General features: G+C 35.3%; 1 protein-coding gene and 1 non-coding gene across 5 annotated transcripts in view; one reads left to right on the top strand and one right to left on the bottom strand.

Annotated features, from left to right (window-relative positions):
* Positions 1-19,673, top strand: part of LOC105223577 (dual specificity protein kinase splA) — an 89,176-nt gene that overhangs the window by 10,352 nt on the left and 59,151 nt on the right. The window lies entirely within an intron of this gene.
* On the bottom strand, positions 2,811-2,882 carry Trnah-gug (transfer RNA histidin (anticodon GUG)). Its single transcript has one exon. It is a non-coding gene; the product is annotated as a tRNA-His (tRNA).

Raw genomic sequence — 19,673 nt, 5'->3', positions numbered from 1 at the left:
TGGATAAGTGAAATTGATTTCATTAACCCTTCTTTCTATTCTTATTATATGTATATTGATTTGTCATTTTGCCAAGCATTTTCACCCAGCTTAATTTTGCTCATTACATACATACATACTTATGTACATATCGCATGACAAAGGCTTACTAAACAGACGTGACACTGCTGATTTGAAGAATTATTTGGAATAAATGTGTTTTCATCAGAATGGTGCTATTATCATTTGGCTTCCAGCTAACAATTGGGCAATAAATTTTATGTTTGGAGCTTTGCGACAAAGACTCTTTGGCGCCTCAAGTTGGCGGCTGATTAATAATTATAATTAAGTATGTGTTTGTACGTCCGTTTGTTCACGCTCAGGTTGTTATCAGCAAAATATGAAATACAATTGTAAAGCTTTAGAGCATTTAGCAATAATTCAATATGTTCTGCGTTGTTTGTACTTACTTATAGTGTACCTGCATACATATACATATACATACGTTTTGGTTCATTTGTTTTTCCGTCAGTCACAAGTATTTGCGTGTTTTACCGCAATCTAGTTGAATGAAATGGTTTACCTGTTGTTCGTGTCGTTACATAGCTACACAGACATTTATAAGGCTTGATGCTAACAATTATGTAGGGGATTGTGCTTAAGGCACCTCTTGTATTGGTGGCATTAGCTTGTGAACAACATAGTTTGCACACCCTGCGGCAAAGAGTATTGGATGAGAGAAAACATTTCATTATCAGCTTGCAAATATGTATGTATGTATAAATTTTGAGTAGTCTTAAATACAAATTTATTCTCTATAAGTTTAAGTGAGTTGGTTGGTAGTTAATAGTTTACATGCGGGTTTTGCGAACATTTACAACAACAAATAACATTTTTTCCTTAATCTTTTTTTAATATTTTTAAAGTTACATCAAGAATTAATGAACATAATTCCCCAAAAACTTGAATCATCATAACCTTAGTTATTAGATACATACATACGCATATAACGACTCAATTATATCTATTAATATTATACCCGATAAATTTTTATTGGGGATACTACATAAATTCAGAAACTCGCTTCGGCTAATTTTCCATTAACAGCCATACGAAATCGTGCACCAGAGACTCTTTGTCGTTTTTTCTAAAATAGTTTGTTTATTTAATTTATTTTTTATTATTATTTTAAAAATAATAATTGTCAGCGTTTGTAAAAATAATGTTTCTCAAAATTGCCTGACTTCGATAAACATTTTTAATGTACATACACTTGTATATTGTCTTTACTTTATTCAACAAAAAATAAATAAAATTGGAATTAATTTACATACATCGATTGCAACAAAATTAGAGTACATTACAATAACATTATGTAAATATTTTCATACTATAATGGTTCAAAAGTCGAGTTAGTAATTGATTAGTTCAGTGTCTGTTGAACTATTCTCGTTTTTGTCATACAAACGTCAGCAAAACATAGCCTATGGTTTTTATACTCTCGCAACAAAGTTGCTAAGGAGAGTATTATAGTTTTGTTCACATAACGGTTGTTTGTAAGTCCTAAAACTAAAAGAGTCAGATATAAGGTTATATATACCAAAGTGATCGGGGTGACGAGTGGAGTTGAAATCCGGATGTCTGTCTGTCCGTGCAAGCTGTAACTTGAGTAAAAATTGAGATATCATGATGAAACTTGGTACACGTATATCTTGGCTCTATAAGAAGGTTAAGTTCGAAGATGGGCAAAATCGGCCCACTGCCACGCCCACAAAATGGCGAAAACCGAAATCCTATAAATGGTCGTAACTAAGCCATAAATAAAGATATTAAAGTGAAATTTGGCACAAAGGATCGCATTAGGGAGGGGCATATTTGGACGTAATTTTTTTGGAAAAGTGGGCGTGGCCCCGCCCCCTACTAAGTTTTTTGTACATATCTCGGAAACTACTATAGCTATGTCAACCAAACTCGACAGAGTCGTTTCCTCCAGGCATTTCCATATACAGTTCAAAAATGGAAGAAATCGGATAATAACCACGCCCACCACCCATACAAAGGTTATGTTGAAAATCTAAAGGAAGGTGCACCCAGACTTTTTTTAAAAATTGAAAATGGGCGTGGCGTCGCCTACTTATGGACCAAAAACCATATCTCAGGAACTACTCGACTGATTTCAATGAAATTCGCTATATAATATTTCTTAACACCCTGATGACATGTACAGAATATGGATGAAATCGGTTCACAACCACGTCTTCTTCCAATATAGCGCTATTTTGAATTCCATCCGATGCCTTCTCTGTATAATATATACATTAGGGACCAATGATGATAGCGGAATAAAACTTTACATAAATACGGTATTTGAGCTGAGGTATCCCTTATGGAAAAATTTTCGTGATCGGACTATAACTTTTCAAGGTCCCTGATATCGAATACGAAGAACTCAGTGCCTAACCTAACCTAACCTAATTTTTCACCGAAATTTAATTCTAATTATTTTTACAGCAAAATAAAAATATATGTAAATGACGGATAATGAAATCTCGATTATCACTTTATCATGCGAGAGTATAAAATGTTCGGTGACACCCGAACTTAGCCCTTCCTTACTTGTTCTTTAATATATTTTCTATAAAACAATGAGTTCCAGTTAAAAATTTTGCTTAAAAATATTTTATGATATTTCACGAATTCATAAAATACTGATTATAATTGTTTACATGTAATTAAAAGCTGCAAACTTGTGCAAAATACAAAATTATAATTTAATCAAAAATAAAAAAAATACCGACTTCCATCCGTGACAATGTTTGCTGGTGCAACATTGCCGTGACCAGGATTCGAACCTGGGTTACTACGGCCACAACGTAGGGTCCTAACCACTAGACGATCACGGCTATTGGAAGCTTGTTTCGCACGGGTTATATTTTGATCCAAGTGTTTTAATTGCCAAATTGTAAAATATTAAATATATTTAGCTCTTGCAAAAACAATAGCAAATAAACAATATATAAGTATTGTTATTTGTATGCACATATGTACATACATATATAGACTTACATACACTCCTAAATACTCACATATATATATGTATAAGTATGTATGGATGTATGTAAAAGTGACAACATCAGCTGAAAGCACAACATAACAATGAAAAATTAGAAAGTATGCAAATATGAATCGAAAAGCGGAAAAATTAGAATGCTAATACTAACGATGCCCAATCAAGTTGTAATACTTAAACTAGTTTGCTGTTTGTATCAAATATTACTTTATATAATTAATAAACGTTGTGTCACACATACAATATTTAAAATATAAACAAACAAACAAAAAATCAAAATAAAGCGTACAGAGTGCGCAGAAGCTAATAAAATAAAATATCCTATTTTTATACGATATAAATAAGTAAATAGATTCATATGTATATAATACAAATATTTTGTATTAATATTTTTGTTGTTATCGTGGGAATAAAGCAAATAATTCTGCTTATACACAACCTCAAACTCATCTATGTATGTATATACATACATACATACATATGTATAAATTTTTAATTTGAAATGTACTTATTTATACTAAATGTTTGCACTCAAAACTAATTTAAAAGAAATCTAAAAGTTTTTTAAATAGTATTAAATGTTAGCAGTTATGATTTCGATACATATGTACGTAAGTATGTATGTCAGCGAGATGTTTGGGGTTCAAGTTTTTCACTCTGATAGATTCATAAATCTATTTGCTTTAATAACTCGTTCCACCTGAACTTAGTTATGTGATATTTTTAATATAAACACAAAAAGTCTTTTATTGGTATCATCGAAATCAATCATTCCGGTAAATAAAAATATTGATTATAATTAAATATTTATTATGTACGAAGTAATGGTGTTCTGAACATTGTAAGAATCAGCGCACGCTGAGATTTCACATTTAGAAACTTGGTAATTTGCAGACTCTTTCGATCAAAGTCGTGTGCAAAATTTCACATATTTGAAAACACGATTTAAAAAAAAATTTTAATTATTGAAGTAATCAATAATTTCTACTTTGTCCTTATCGTCGACTGAAACTAACAATCGATTGCAAAAACTACTTATTTAGAATGTATAATTTACAAATCACTGTTATAAAACATTATTGCTTTTGACTTTGCGCCATATAACTGCGATTGTTCATTTACATTACAGCAACAGGTCAATTGAAAAGTCCCCGTCCTTCTATAAAAAAACACTTTTATTTGGCGACAAAAATTTCGTCCCAGCGAGCATTCTTTTGAGATCTGAGAACACGAAATAGTCGGTGGGGGACAGATTTGGATAATACGGTAAATGCGGAAACAATTCGAAGTGGATGGTACATGGAATTTTCCGTCGATTTCACTGACTTGTGACACTGTGCATTGTTTAGGTCAAACAGCCATTTCTTTTTATTCAAATGCGGCTGGTTTTCGGCGATATTAACCTTTTCAAGGTAGTCAGTAAAAAATATTCTATACGCATCCCAAAATACAGACGTCAAAACCTTGCAAGCCAACCGTTGCGTTTTTCCATGCTTTGGAACGGGTTCAGCGTGTGTAGTCCAATCGGATGACTGATTGTCACATATCGACACAAGCATTCGGGTTTACCATACTACGCTTGAACATCTCCAAACATTGCTCCGAATCATCAACTTGTCGTTGTTTTCGATCAAAAGTGACCTTCCGCGGCACCCAATTTTCCCAAATCTTGGTGAATGTTATGATGCACACGTTCATTAGAAGAGTACCTGCGAACAACCACACTTTACGGCCATCCAAGACTATTTTATAGACTTTTATGATGTTCTAAAGTTAGCATACCACTCCTTTATGTTTGATTTATTGGGACAGTGTCCGGAAACTCGCCAGTTTCGCTTCAACTGTATTTTATCCTTTCAAAAAGCCATATTTTGGAAACAAGCAAAATTCGTTTTTATCAATTTTTTCCACAATAACAAAAGGTGCTTTTCTCAACGTTTTATATTGGGTTGTCAAAAACTAGCGGTAGTTTCGCTAGTTGGCGCTGAAAGCGCGTAGTTCTAGTTTTATTCGTCGCATCGGGTCATGGTATACCTTTTTGGAAAGCTCATTTCACGCGCTAACACGTGTTTGATTCGTTTCCTTTAAGTCGTTAGTGAGTTATAGCGTCGCAAACATGGAGAAAAATAAAGAGAAAATACGGCATATTTTACAGTACTTCTACGATAAAGGCAAAAATGCATCTCAAGCCGCCAATAAAATTTGTGCAGTTTATGGACCCGATACAGTTTCCATTTCCACCGCACAACGATGGTTTCAACGTTTTCGTTCTGGTGTAGAGGTGGTCGAAGATGCGCCGCGCTCCGGAAGGCCTGTCGTCGAAAATTGCGATAAAATCGCTGAATTGGTCGAAAGAGACCGGCATAGTAGTCATCAAACCGTTATAAACCATTTGAAGAAGCTTGGAGTCACTAAGAAGCTCGATGTATGGGTGCCACACGAATTGATTCAATAAAAATACTGCGAGACTTTTTTGACAACCCAATATGTATGTATTCTATTTCTGGAAGTATTTTTTAACCGGCCCGCTTAAAAAAATAGACTAAGTAATCAGGCCACAAAGCACAGTTAATTGTAAACCGTCTGTCCATCTGTGCTAGTAATAACTTCAGTAAAAATGAACATATCTTAATGAAACTTGGTACACGCGGTCCTTGGCAAAAAAGTTAGGACAAATTCTTAACACAGCTTTAAATTGCATCTGATTTTTTTTACCTTTCAGTATACAAATCAAGCACCAAAGAATATATATATTCGAATAAAACTTTGTCAAACTCGCCAAATATGTGAGCCTCAGTGTGCATGATTGACTTTTTTCAATCTGTGAGTTATTATAGTATGTGTGTATGTCAAAAATGGGTGGAATCTTGTGAATATTTCCTTTAGCCCCAATATACCTGGGTCCAATAACACCTTAACAAAGCTGAGTGTTTGGGCGTTTTTAGTTTAAGTGAATTATTTTTAGTTGTGTTTAATTTTTTTTTATTATTTATACTAAATTAAATTTTTATAATATTTATAAGCCTTGCATTCTATGTACGGTATAATAAAACTTATTGTTGTTGTATTAAAGACAGCATAGTAAACATAACTTCAACATTGATAGAATTAGTGCTTACTTATTTTTGACCCCCCCGTGGATCCGCCACTGCATCATTAACATTTTGCATTTTCATATTGATTGCAACTTTTAATATGCCAGACTATTTTTGCGTTTTAATAATTCAAGTGCAAGGTTGTAAACAAAATACATACTACAATTCTATGTATGTACATACATTGACATACTAATGCATATTTTATATATTTAGAGGAATGTATGAGCTAGTGAATTCGCCAATACAAAAGTCAATCCAAAGTTTATTGCGGCGTAAAATACTTTTGTTTATTTTCACACTTTTCATACAAATATTTCAAATATTTATTTTTATGCTATTTTTTGCAATTCAAACTGATTAGAACATATGAAATCATAAGGTTTGAGAGTTAATTCGGGAAATTTCTTCTGGCATATCTTCTTCTATATATGTATGTATATAAAAGAAAGTTGTTGTTAGTTACACCATTTATAAATCAAGGACGGCTGAACCGATTTGGCTGAAAATTGGTGGGGAGGTAGCTTAGAACCAGGGTGAAGACATAGGGTACTTTTTATCTCTTTATGTCAAAATTTAATACAACTCATAAGTACAAAAAGTATATTTCAAATCATAAGCATTTGTTCAAAATTAATGTTTGTAGGAATCATTTGAATATATGCGTTCAATTATAAACCGGTTCATCATGTGCAGTCCACTAGAATGACTGTCGATTGGACTCCAGTGGGAAATGATTGAGCTAGTATGTTTCTATCACCGACGCAAAAATTCGGGTTTATTCCGATCAGCCACAGTGAAGCGTGGACGGGTCCTCTAGTTATTCAATAAAATTTTAAATTTTTATTTTATTTAAATTTAAATCATTTTTTTTAATTTCTCAATACACAAGAAAATATATTGAATTAATTTAACTAATGTGCTTGTTATATTGATATTAGGGGAAGATTTGAACCAATTTCAGACATTTTTCATGCACTGCGCCCAGGGCCCCCGCAGGCCCGTAGCCAGCTTTTCATTTCGGGGGGGGCTGAAGTAAAAACATATATAAGCTTTAAATTTTCTGTTTATTAAAAAAAAACAATATAAATTCATATACATATTGCTTAAATTATTTGGTAGTTGTAACTTAACCCTTCGTTGCATAGCATTGCATATATGCAATGTTAACTTCTCGTTGATCTGGCAGCTACATCGTTTCTTTATTTACAGTTATTTTTTCGCCAAATGAAATTTATATCTTATTACTATTCTCCTTTGGTACAGCTTTGCAAAAATTCTTCAGTTTTTGTGAATATATGTAGTAAAAAGTAAACTTCTATTAAAAATGCAGTGCTAATTTTTCATTATTTTTGTGAATTATTGAGAGTGTATAATAAAATATTGGTATTTCCTATTAGTTTGGAGAGTTTCTTACCCAAATAACAAATTCGGTCTTCACACGAACTATTTTTGCAAGAGTTATAATATATCATTGCACATGTGCAATACCATGCATTTGAGCCCAAATTTTTTACCTGTAGGGAGCTTACTTATAATGATAGCGCACGATTAATAGAAAACTGGGATGAAAGCAAAGATGAGTATTTACTCGGAGATGATCTTGATGAAGCAAATTTTGAATTAGATATACATACATCAATACGAATATAAACAGCAAGAAGCAAACCAATCAATACATAATTTTAAAGAAGTTAATGTTATAATAGACGCACGATGATTAGATCTCATGGAAATTTATGCGCTTGTCAAAAAAAGCCAGAGAAATGAATGATATAGACAAACAAAATCTGAAAAAGTTTTTTCGGATATATTGTGATATCTATTGTTCAAATCCCTAATATTCGAAGATATTGGACGCCAAAAGTAGGCAAGAACTGAATACAGGGCACTATGTCAGTGAATAAATGAAAAAAATAAAAGTTGTATGTTTTGGCTGGTATATCTGGATACAATTGCAACTTCGAAATATATACTGTCCTAGAGAACAGCAGCATCAATAGACTTCCTGAGGAAATTGATTTGGGATCAAGTCCCTACACAGTTATAGGACTTCTAAGGCATATTCCCCCATAAAAGAACTATTTTTTTTTTTTTTTTTGATATAATAATTACTATACATTTTTTGGCACCTATGTAAACGTGGAATTTACTCACTGGGAACAGTTCGTCGGATCCGAATTTCCAATTTAAAGCTTCTAGACGAGATATTATGAAGAAAAAGCATACGAAAAATCCCTTGAATATGCAAACGTGGATAACTTTCATATCGTAATTTGACTCCAATCTACTATGGCAAAACTCTAGAAGTAGCAGTTGAATGGTTTGATGCGAAATTTGGACGGAAAATAACGGTCGCTTGCGCAATCGTTCTATCAAAGTATAACAAATTCATGGGGGGTGTTGATTTCCTAGATTCCTTATAGGCCGATACAAAATCAAAATGTGGCCTAAAGTGGTATTTGGGATAAATAAGTATAATTCTTATAATTTATTTCTAAAGAATGCACCAGAGAAGTGGTCCCTTCACTGAAAATGAAGTACAGATGAACCACATGGATCCACAAATTATCAAGTTCTGACGGATATACGTACATATGTTAGGTGCAAAAACATGAAATTAACTTATGTTTCGGCAAATCAAGAAATTGGTTCAAAAAATTTCATATAGAATAAACTGAAATTTATTGTAAAAGTAATGAATTTAATTCTGTCCACTTTTATTCAATAAAATATCCATTTAGTAACTTCTTTGTAAATTTATTAGATTTGCTGCATGATATTGCATATATGCAATGTTACGTAACTCTGTTGCTAGAAACACGGCAATAATAAAATTTAAAATTTGTCATCTTATAATAGCCCACATTAAAATTATGATTCAAAAAAATTTTTATTCTAAGGGAAATTAAATCATGCAACGAAGGGTTAAATAAGTAATATTTTTCTTTTATTCTTGCTTGTCATATCATTAATTACTTCATCTGGATCTATTTTAATATCCCAGTGCACTGCAATAACAGCAAGTGCACTCAGCCGCTCATTGCCCATCACTCTGCGTGGTAAAGTTTTTATTCTTTTTAAGGTTGAAAAAGTTCTTTCAACGGAAGCGGTCGTCACTGGAAGAGTTGCTAAAATTGTAAGCAGGTAGTGAATATTTTTAAAATACGTTGCATCGCAATGTTGCAGTAATTTCAACACTTCTATGGTTGGATCTATTGTTGATAAGCTGGCACACCACAATCGATACTCTGATTTTAATGCTGTCATTGATATTTGCTCCTCGAAGTAAATAGTTAAATTTTTTAATTCTTCGGCATTATCAATTGCAGCAAAACCTGGGAGTAGAATTTGAAATGACGAGAGTATGTCCTCATTCACTAATAAACGTTCTGTCATGTTTTGAATCAGAGCATCAACGCATGGAATAAATATTGTAACTCTGAAGTGGCTTTCAGGGGTTGTGCAAGGTGGATTAGCACGAGTAGTTTGACGCGAAGTCACTCTAGGCACTACAAGATCTATGTCAAAAGGATCTTTAGACATTTGTGATGCTGTTTGGAAAATATCGTTGAAAAAACCATCCGCTGTTTCTCTTATCTGGTGCAGAGTTCTTATTAATTCTTTGGCTCGGTTCATTGCTGATACAAAATCCATAGATTTTTCTTGGAGTTGCACAGACAGTGGCAGCGTTAAGCTGAACAATTGCTCACAGACGAATAGACTAAGCAAAAAATCACTTTTCTCTACCGCTGCTAAGAAGGCTGATGCTTTAGACGAAATGGACCATGTCTTACTCGAAATTATTTCCAAACTTAGTACAATGAATTTGAAAAGCTCCACAAAGCTTATAATGTTTTCATGCCTTTCTATAAACCTTGTTTCACAAAGGCGAACAAGTCGTCTTTTTTTGCTTTCTGGTGCGTGCTTCTGTATAACGTCCTGGAAAGTTGTGTTTGCATTTGAATGGTTTCTAAATAAATTTGCTATTTCATTGACAATACCAAGGCAGTTCCGTGTTGAAGGTAATGACATAGTATTAGAAAGCGCAAGGTTCAATCGGTGACTAGCGCAAAGAACATATCATGCTTTTGGATACAGTTGTCTTATCCTGGTTTGCACTCCACTTAAATGCCCTGACATGTTTGCTGCTCCGTCATATCCCTGTCCAACCAACTCCGCCATATCAAGATGGAGATCTGTACAACGCTTAAATATGACTTTTGATAAGTTTTCAGTCACCGTCTAGTGTAGTTGCGTACGACTGTTATAGGTTTGAGCTGAGTTGTGTATAAGAGTTTCAAAAGATTCAGTCAGTGATAAATCTTTTTTATTTGCGATTTATTTAAAAAATTTCCTTATTTCGGGGGGGGCTTCAGCCCTCTAGCCCCCCCCCTGGCTACGTGCCTGGGCCCCCGTGAGAAAAACCAGGCTCAGGGGTATAAAGGTGCCCCTACAGGAATTTGCTAATACGTATACATTTTATTAACTTTCTTCTGCTTCAAGGTTATTTTTCTTTTGAATGAGAATAAGACAAATATGAAGTAGTGCCTTTAGGCAAAGTTGTAAGTATAAATTTAAATTTTGAGCTAAATATATTGAAAATCATCTAAAAAAAAACCATCTAAAAAATAATGCACGGAATGATCTTTATCAAATGCTTTTACCACAAATTGGATTTTGAAAAAAAAGTTGTGAATTTTGAGTGTTTTTTTGTTTGTTTTCACTATAAATTGAATTTTGATTGAAAATAGATGATTCCATGCGTTTACATGTGCTGAGTGTACTCTATAAATTTCAGGTCATTCGGTCCAGCCGATGGAGGAAAGTTTGAAAACACAGTTTTGAGAAAAATCCGCCCTTCTAACTGCTGCATGTTTTAAACAACTCGGATTTTTTAAAAATCTCTTTACTACCGTATTCTAGACATGTACGTTAAGAAAGCAATTTTTTAAAAAAGAATAAATCGATTTTTTGAGCCCATCACATGGGATTCTTCAACTTCATAAATTTAACGCTCACATACATATGATTTTATATTACATATTGTCATATACATACATATGTACAACGTATGTTATGGTTTAATTTATCTTAACATTATCTGTAAAACTCGTCCCAATATATCACGATAACCGTATGCCTGTGTATGTTTAAATGCTTAATTTACGGTTTTACCTTTCTTTAGTAATATGAGAATTGTCGCTGCTAAATTCCAATTAGTTTCTCTTCTCAGGCGGCTGCACATGTTTGCGAATGTTTAAATACACACGTAGTATTTACATATAATTCTGAAAAACATTAATTAAAAATAACTGCATACAGGAAATGCATGATAAATGCACATACATATGTACGTTCGAAAGTTATTCCAAGGTGTAAGGTGTCTTATGTGTGGCTTCTTGTAATAAAGTTTCCTGCGTGACATTCCAATTTGTAGTTCTGTATTCATTTATTTTCAAATTTAATTTCAGAAAGCATTCGATTTCGCTTGGTTAAGCGTTTTTTGCTTTTGCTAAATTGTTTGGCTTCCTGCTTTTTGAAAATATACTTCATGTATACTTTTCTCAAGAAATAATTAAATTCACAGTGCAGGAATTAGTTTGGTAAACGGTATACTTTAATTTTTTTGTTCAGCTTAAAATGTTTGTGAGTTTTAATTGAAGTTATCTACTTTTTACTGAAACTTAAATGATGAAATTTAAAATTTTTAACCATATTTCTCTAAACAATTTGTTTTCAAAGCGTTTGTCAAAAAATCTCAAATTATAATCCATCGATTTACTTGATATGAGCTTTTTTATATATCCTTTTATAGCAGTAACGAACAAAAAATCAATTGTTTTTGACTACTTAGCTAATAAAAAAATAAAGTACTCTAAAAAAAATGCGCTTTTTATTGGCCGCCATTTTGAGGGAAAAGTGTTATTTTTTCTGTTTCTAAGCTTTCTGCCATAATAACATTTGTATTGATTAAAAAGCTACGCTATCTATCTAAATCTATCTTTTGTTTTCGAATGACCATAGACTAGAAAACCCTCTTAAGACTTGAAAGTTGTTATTTGGTGCGAAAAGAAGCTTTTATTTACTAAAGAGAGCATCAGAAAATAGGTTAGCGTAAGGTTGCATCGCAGAGCTGCTATACTGTTTGAATAGCGTTGAATAGTGTGTTCAATACGCTACTTTTTAAAGCTTGGTGAATCGAAGAAATCTAATCTTTGTTTTAGTGATTTGGCCTAATGTTATTAGGTGCGTAAATGAGCTCCCACTGTTGGTCAATAGATTGTTCCAGCAGTTCGTAGTGTTCGATTTTGATATATCCAAAATATTATAAACTCAACCTAGACATATCCACATTAGTGACATATATGTGTCATATACTTTTGGTTGTACGAATATGTCCGATTTTTTGCAAAATAATTGTCGTTTCAACATTGGCAGTCATCCTTCAAATCAATTAAAAGCGACTAGTTGCGCTGGTAATGATTCAGAAACAATGAACTTGGGTTCCTATTGATCAATAAGAGGAGAGGTACGAAAAAATGATTCTGCTGCATGACAACGCTCGACCTCACGTCGCTAAATCCGTTAAAAACTACCTGGAAACGCTTAAATGGGAAAGCCTAACCCACCCGCTATATTCCTCAGATATTGCACTTTCCGATTATTGTTTGTTCCGTTCAATGGCAGATGGCCTGGCTTAGGATCAGTTCCACTCACAAGACGACATCGAAAAATGTCTTGATTTCTTAGATGCGCACCTAATAGTTTTGTGCTTTTAATTTTTCGTAAATGCCGTTATATTCACTGATGACAGTGATTATCAAATGATTTCCCTAATTCATAGTCATAAAAGCTCTATTGCAGAGAACATAAATACATAATTAAATTCCTAGAACTGTACCAATTGCAATAACTTGGAATTTTTTATTTACTCCCTGAAGCATACAATGTCACCAATCCTTATGCCAATACGTCACTCAGCTGTCCCTACTGGCAATGATGGTACTTTTCATTTTCAGTTTTTATGATCGGAGTAAAAGCCTGACTTAAATACATCCATATAGCAACACACTAATGTCATTTCTTGGATTTTCTGCATCTCTTCGCCTTGCTCTACGTGACAATAGCATTTCTCATTTCATACAAATTGTCAATGTGACGACAAAAGACGAGCCAGATAGCAAAAAAGAGAGTAAGAGACGAATAAAATGGGCGACAATATCATTGCCCTCTCGAGGGCTGCAGCGCTTATGTTAATGCTAATGTTGTTTTGACTTATTTGCATGATTTCTTTGTGTGAAGCTTATTTATCATAGTTTTCCTTGAATCTTTAGGAAAATGAAAAAAAGTAAATGTAAATAGTTAGGTTGTCGAATTGTGTTGTTAAAGTGTATTTGCATGCGCCGACCGTATGGCACACACACATATACAATCTTGCAGATACATACATATGTACCTACACGGGTATGTGCGAAACTTTTTATTTGCCTTGAACTTTTCTGTTGCTGCTCTGCTAAATTTTTTGACTTTTGCCTTTTCCTTTTTGGGATTTTGTTTTATTTTTGCCTTACTTTGATGCTATTAGTAGATGAATACGGCAGAGGAGAGTAAAAATTGAAAAAATGTATACTATATATACATATGTAGATAGAGATATATACTATATGTATGTAAATACTTCTATGCACATAGTAACGACATATTTCGTAGCTGAGAGGAGAGTCATGTACACCATTGCCAAAAATAAACAATGCTTCTTTCGGCAAATCATTGGCACCAATTTCAAAATAAATCATCCGTCCTAAACTGATTTTTGCTTGAATGTACAGTTTGTGTGTCTAGATGCATTCGAGGCAAAGGGTATTATTAAAGACAAACAAATCTGAAATTATGCCATCAGGCAAATCACTGTACATCTCTCTTACAAGGGGTTCTCAAACTTTTTGAAAAGCAATTAATGCTTTTAAATCTCAACTAAACCATCTTCCTTTAAAAATACTTACATATAAAAATTTCTTGCTCAAAGCTAAAAGTTGAAGATTGCGTGATTTTCCGCACAACTATAATGGTGAAACCGGTTTTACAGCACAAAGTGCATTGTTTTAATTAACATGCCACTTAGAGCTCAGTTGAGTAATTTACAGCAATATGATTTTTGCCTACCGAAGTGTTGAATCTGACAATTATTTGAGAGTATAAAAAACTTGTATAAATATGCATAAAGCATTGATGTAGCCACCACAAGTATATACTTATCTCATCTATATTTATCTGCATTTAAGTACAGTCTGTCAAGTAAGAGCGTGGTTGACTTTAGCGACAGTTAATGAAAGATTTCGCTCTAATTCCTTCGCGACCGGTAGGGAGAAGCTTTGTCCTTGATGCATTGTCAACAAACGTTCAGTTGTCGTTGATCTTTGGAAAGAGAATCACGTTAAACGCCTTGAGTGCTAAGTACGCGTCGCGCTAAGCTGTGTTCCTTTGCATCCACCTGAAAAGTCTCAAAATGTCGCAATCAGCGGCTGCTAAATATATGAGAAAGTCGAAGGCATTTGTACAGAAGTGGATACGGCGAACGTGGTTCGATAGGAAAAGTGAACAAAAAAATGAAAAAAGAATAGTGAATCTGTTTTTGCGGAATCCTGCTTTAACACTGCGGCAAGGATAAGCAAAATTAATGGCAAAAGGTTTAGATATATCCTACGAAGCTATCCGAACCCTTCTTCATACTTATTATCTGAAATTGCGCAACACAATGAAGAAGCCTCTGTTGACTGAAAAACTGGTGACAAAGCGACTCGCTTGAGCGCATGAGAATATTGATAGAGATTTTGAAAATGTCATTTTTACTGATGAATGTTCTATATGGGCACGTTCTGTTCTCACGCGAGCCTGGTCAACTTCCACCAATAGGCTTCTGCATCTTTGGGGCTGCTTCTCAAAGCAGGGATTCGGCACTTTATACCTCTTTACTGGCAACCTAAATGTCGAGAAAATGATAAAAATCTACAAAAAGACTTTACTGCTATCTGCCAAACGTTGGTTCATCAGAAAAAACGAAGATTGGATTCTGCAGGAGGACAACGATCCTAAACACCGCAGCAAGCTCTGTACTCAGGGGAAAACTCAATCTGGCATCGGTACATTGGATTGGCCGTCGCAGTTGCCCGATTCAAACCCTCTTGAAAATGTGTGGGCATATGTATATTAAAAAGAAGCTTCGTGGAAGACGCACATACACTTTGAAGCAGTTGTCTTACGAAATTCGTCGGATCTGGAGATTCTTGCCACTAGACTACGCCGTCAAATTAGTAGAAAGCATGCCTCGGAGAAGCCAGGCAATTATCGACGGTGGTGGTGACTGGACATATTACTGACCAAATTGCATCATTGTTTGTAATGTGTACAATGTATATATAAATATGAAAGTTTCATAAAATATTTTTTTTTATAAATTAACACGACCACGCTCTTACTTGACAGACTGTATATTCTTAACATATCTCTAGTTATCTACGCTCATATGGAAGAGAAGCTTAAGTTGTCTAAAGAGAGAAACTTGTTTTCATATTTATAGTAATGCAATGACTAATATTTTCGCCGTCTAATCGATCTAATAACGCACAATTTAGTTTAATTATTATAATTTCATGTTAATCTCAAATAACATTGGCTAAAACTTTGTCGACAGATTGTTTTGTTTTCGGACACTTTAGATAAAATCACGTTTAAAATAGATAAAATAATAAAATACTATCGTATACAAATATGTATTTCTCCCAACAATTTTTTATTGATTTCAAATTAAAACGTCCACTCTATGATCTCAATTTCTTTATTTCGGAACTTATAATTTTTTTCCAACGGATTTCTAATCTTCGGTGCATTATCTCTTATTTGTTTTTGTGCTGATCGACTTTCTTATAAAAATATATACCCTGTTTGGTATTATAAATATGTATCATCTTCGAATTCACTTCACATCATGCAATTTATTCCCCATTACTCTGTTTGAAATTAGGCGAGTATTGCCCAAACTTCTTTATAAAAAGTAAATATTAAATAAATTGCAAATATTTATCTAAATTTATACATAGTATATATTTGCAGTTAACTAGATTAAAAACAGAACCACACACATACAAAACCACTCACTCACAAATTAACATTCTCATACCAAGTTTCCATCACAGTAACGGCTTTTGACGCCCAATCTGCTACTACTACCAATAAAATCCTATTTAAGCTTGTAACGCGGTGCAAATATGTTTGTGTGTATTTCTAATATTGCGAAAATGTTACGGCGCCTACAGATTTGCCACCCACGGGATTTGACGCCAGAGTTCCTATTTATTTGTGCTAATGGACGCCCACATATACTGCTATATATCACACACTTTCTATATATATACATACATACATACATACGTATTTATATGGCTCTAAAAGTTAGTTACCAACCAAAGCCTTATGTCCTCATTCTTTGCGTAGTGGTTTGCTTATTGTGGATTTTATTAAATGACTTGTTACGGGGTGTCACATCACTCTACCCGAACCCGCTTGAATAGTTATTGCCATAATATTATTTCTAGCATATTGCTGCCAAAGCTGTCAGCTTTGCAGATAAAATAAGTGAATTGGCAAAACTAGGAATATTCAGATTTTACTTGGTGACACAAATATGCATAGAGTGATGATTTATTAGTTGAGCGCTATTCTGGCTATGTTATGCACTTGACACAGTAATTAACATTTTATAAAATTTTTTTCTGAAAACAATAATTTATATTTAATATTTTGGTTAAACTAATTAAAACTACAGGATAATTATTTTTTTGCACTTTTAAAGATAACAGTAACTGTGCTTGTTGTCACCCTAAAAACTCTGTGCATTAAATGTAATATTATAAATATATCGCCATTGACAATTTAGGTGATTTTTCATTCCCATATTGCTGCTGAAGTTCATTAAAATTTTAAGAATTACTGGTTAATATCCTCTAATCCTTATATTCTATACTCAAATCTAACAAAAATAAGGTGACTATTTGATTGTTAGTAATCTAATCTTGAAAACTATGCGTATGCAACATGTCCCCCATAGCCAAGAAGTTTGAATTCGTGACTATTCCCAGTGATTTTAAATCCTTTCCCACACGAAAATATTAAATTTAATATATTTAGTTAATGTAGAAAACGTCAACTAGAGGATCTTCTTCTTTACTGGCGTAGACACCGCTTACGCGATTATAGCCGAGTCAACAATAGCGCGCCAGTCGTTTCTTCTCTTCGCTACGTGGCGCCAATTGGATATTCCAAGCGAAGCCAGGTCCTTCTCCACTTGGTCCTTCCACCGGAGTGGAGGTCTTCCTCTTCCTCTGCTTCCCGCGGCGGGTACTGCGTCGAATACTTTCAGAGCCGGAGTGTTTTCATCCATCCGGACAACATGACCTAGCCAGCGTAGCCGCTGTCTTTTAATTCGCTGAACTATGTCAATGTCGTCGTATAACTCGTACAGCTCATCGTTCCATCGAATGCGATATTCGCCGTGGCCAACGCGCAAAGGACCATAAATCTTTCGCAGAACTTTTCTCTCGAAAACTCGCAACGTCGACTCATCGGTTGTTGTCATCGTCCAAGCCTCTGCACCATATAGCAGGACGGGAATTATGAGCGACTTATAGAGTTTGGCTTTTGTTCGTCGAGAGAGGACTTTACTTTTCAATTGCCTACTCAGTCCGAAGTAGCACCTGTTGGCAAGAGTAATCCTGCGTTGGATTTCCAGGCTGACATTGTTGGTGGTGTTAATACTGGTTCCTAAATAGACGAAATTATCTACAACTTCAAAGTTATGACTGTCAACAGTGACGTGGGAGCCAAGTCGGGAGTGCGACGACTGTTTGTTTGATGACAGGAGATATTTCGTCTTGCCCTCGTTCACTGCCAGACCCATTTGCGTTGCTTCCTTGTTCAGTCTGGAGAAAGCAGAACTAACGGCGCGGGTGTTGAGACCGATGATATCAATATCATCGGCATACGCCAGCAGCTGTACACTCTTATAAAAGATTGTACCTGCTCGATTAAGTTCTGCAGCTCGAATAATTTTCTCCAGCAGCAGATTGAAGAAGTCGCACGATAGGGAGTCGCCTTGTCTGAAACCTCGTTTGGTATCGAACGGCTCGGAGAGGTCCTTCCCGATCCTGACGGAGCTTTTCGTGTTGCTCAACGTCAGTTTACACAGCCGTATTAATTTTGCGGGGATACCAAATTCAGACATCGCGGCATAAAGGCAGCTCCTTTTCGTGCTCTCGAAAGCAGCTTTGAAATCGACGAATAGGTGGTGAGTGTCGATTCTCCTTTCACGGGTCTTTTCCAAGATTTGGCGCATGGTGAATATCTGGTCGGTTGTTGATTTACCAGGTCTGAAGCCACACTGATAAGGTCCAATCAGCTTGTTGACGGTGGGCTTTAATCTTTCACACAATACGCTCGACAGAACCTTATATGCGATGTTGAGGAGGCTAATCCCACGGTAGTTGGCGCAGATTGTGGGGTCTCCTTTTTTATGGATTGGGCATAGCACACTTAAATTCCAATCGTTGGGCATACTTTCGTCCGACCATATTTTGCAAAGAAGCTGATGCATGCACCTTATCAGCTCTTCGCCGCCGTATTTGAATAGCTCGGCCGGCAATCCATCGGCCCCTGCCGCTTTGTTGTTTTTCAGTCGGTCAATTGCTATTCGAACTTCTTCATGGTCGGGCAATGGAACGCCTGCTCCATCGTCATCGATTGGGGTATCGGGTTCGTCTTCTCCTGGTGTTGTGCGTACACTGCCATTCAGCAGGCTAGAGAAGTATTCCCTCCATAATTTAAGTATGCTCTGGGCATCGGTGGCTAGATCGCCTTGGGGCGTTCTACAAGAGTATGCTCCGGTCTTGAAACCTTCTGTAAGTCGCCGCATCTTTTCGTAGAATTTTCGAGCATTACCCCTGTCGGCCAGCTTATCGAGCTGTTCGTACTCACGCATTTCGGCCTCTTTCTTCTTCTGTCTGCAAATGCGTCTCGCTTCCCTCTTCAACTCCCGGTATCTATCCCATCCCGCACGTGTTGTGGTCGATCGTAACGTTGCGAGGTAGGCAGCCTGTTTTCTCTCCGCTGCGACACGGCACTCCTCGTCGTACCAGCTGTTCTTTTGCACTTTCCGAAAACCAATGGTTTCGGTTGCAGCTGTACGTAAGGAGTTTGAAATGCCGTTCCACAGTTCCCTTATACCGAGTTGTTGACGAGTGCTCTCAGAGAGCAGGAGTGCAAGCCGAGTAGAAAATCGTTCGGCTGTCTGTTGTGATTGCAGCTTCTCGACGTCGAACCTTCCTTGTGTTTGTTGGCGTGCGTTTTTTGCTGCACAGAGGCGGGTGCGAATTTTGGCTGCAACAATATAGTGGTCCGAGTCGATGTTAGGACCTCGGAGCGCACGCACATCTAAAACAATGTGCAAACAAACGTCTATCACAACATGATCGATC

This window comes from Bactrocera dorsalis, chromosome 1 (assembly GCF_023373825.1).
Source record: "Bactrocera dorsalis isolate Fly_Bdor chromosome 1, ASM2337382v1, whole genome shotgun sequence".
In the NCBI taxonomy this organism is placed as follows: Eukaryota; Metazoa; Arthropoda; class Insecta; order Diptera; family Tephritidae; genus Bactrocera; species Bactrocera dorsalis.
Note: the sequence above shows the minus strand (reverse complement) of the source record. Positions and strands in the feature narration are given on the sequence as shown.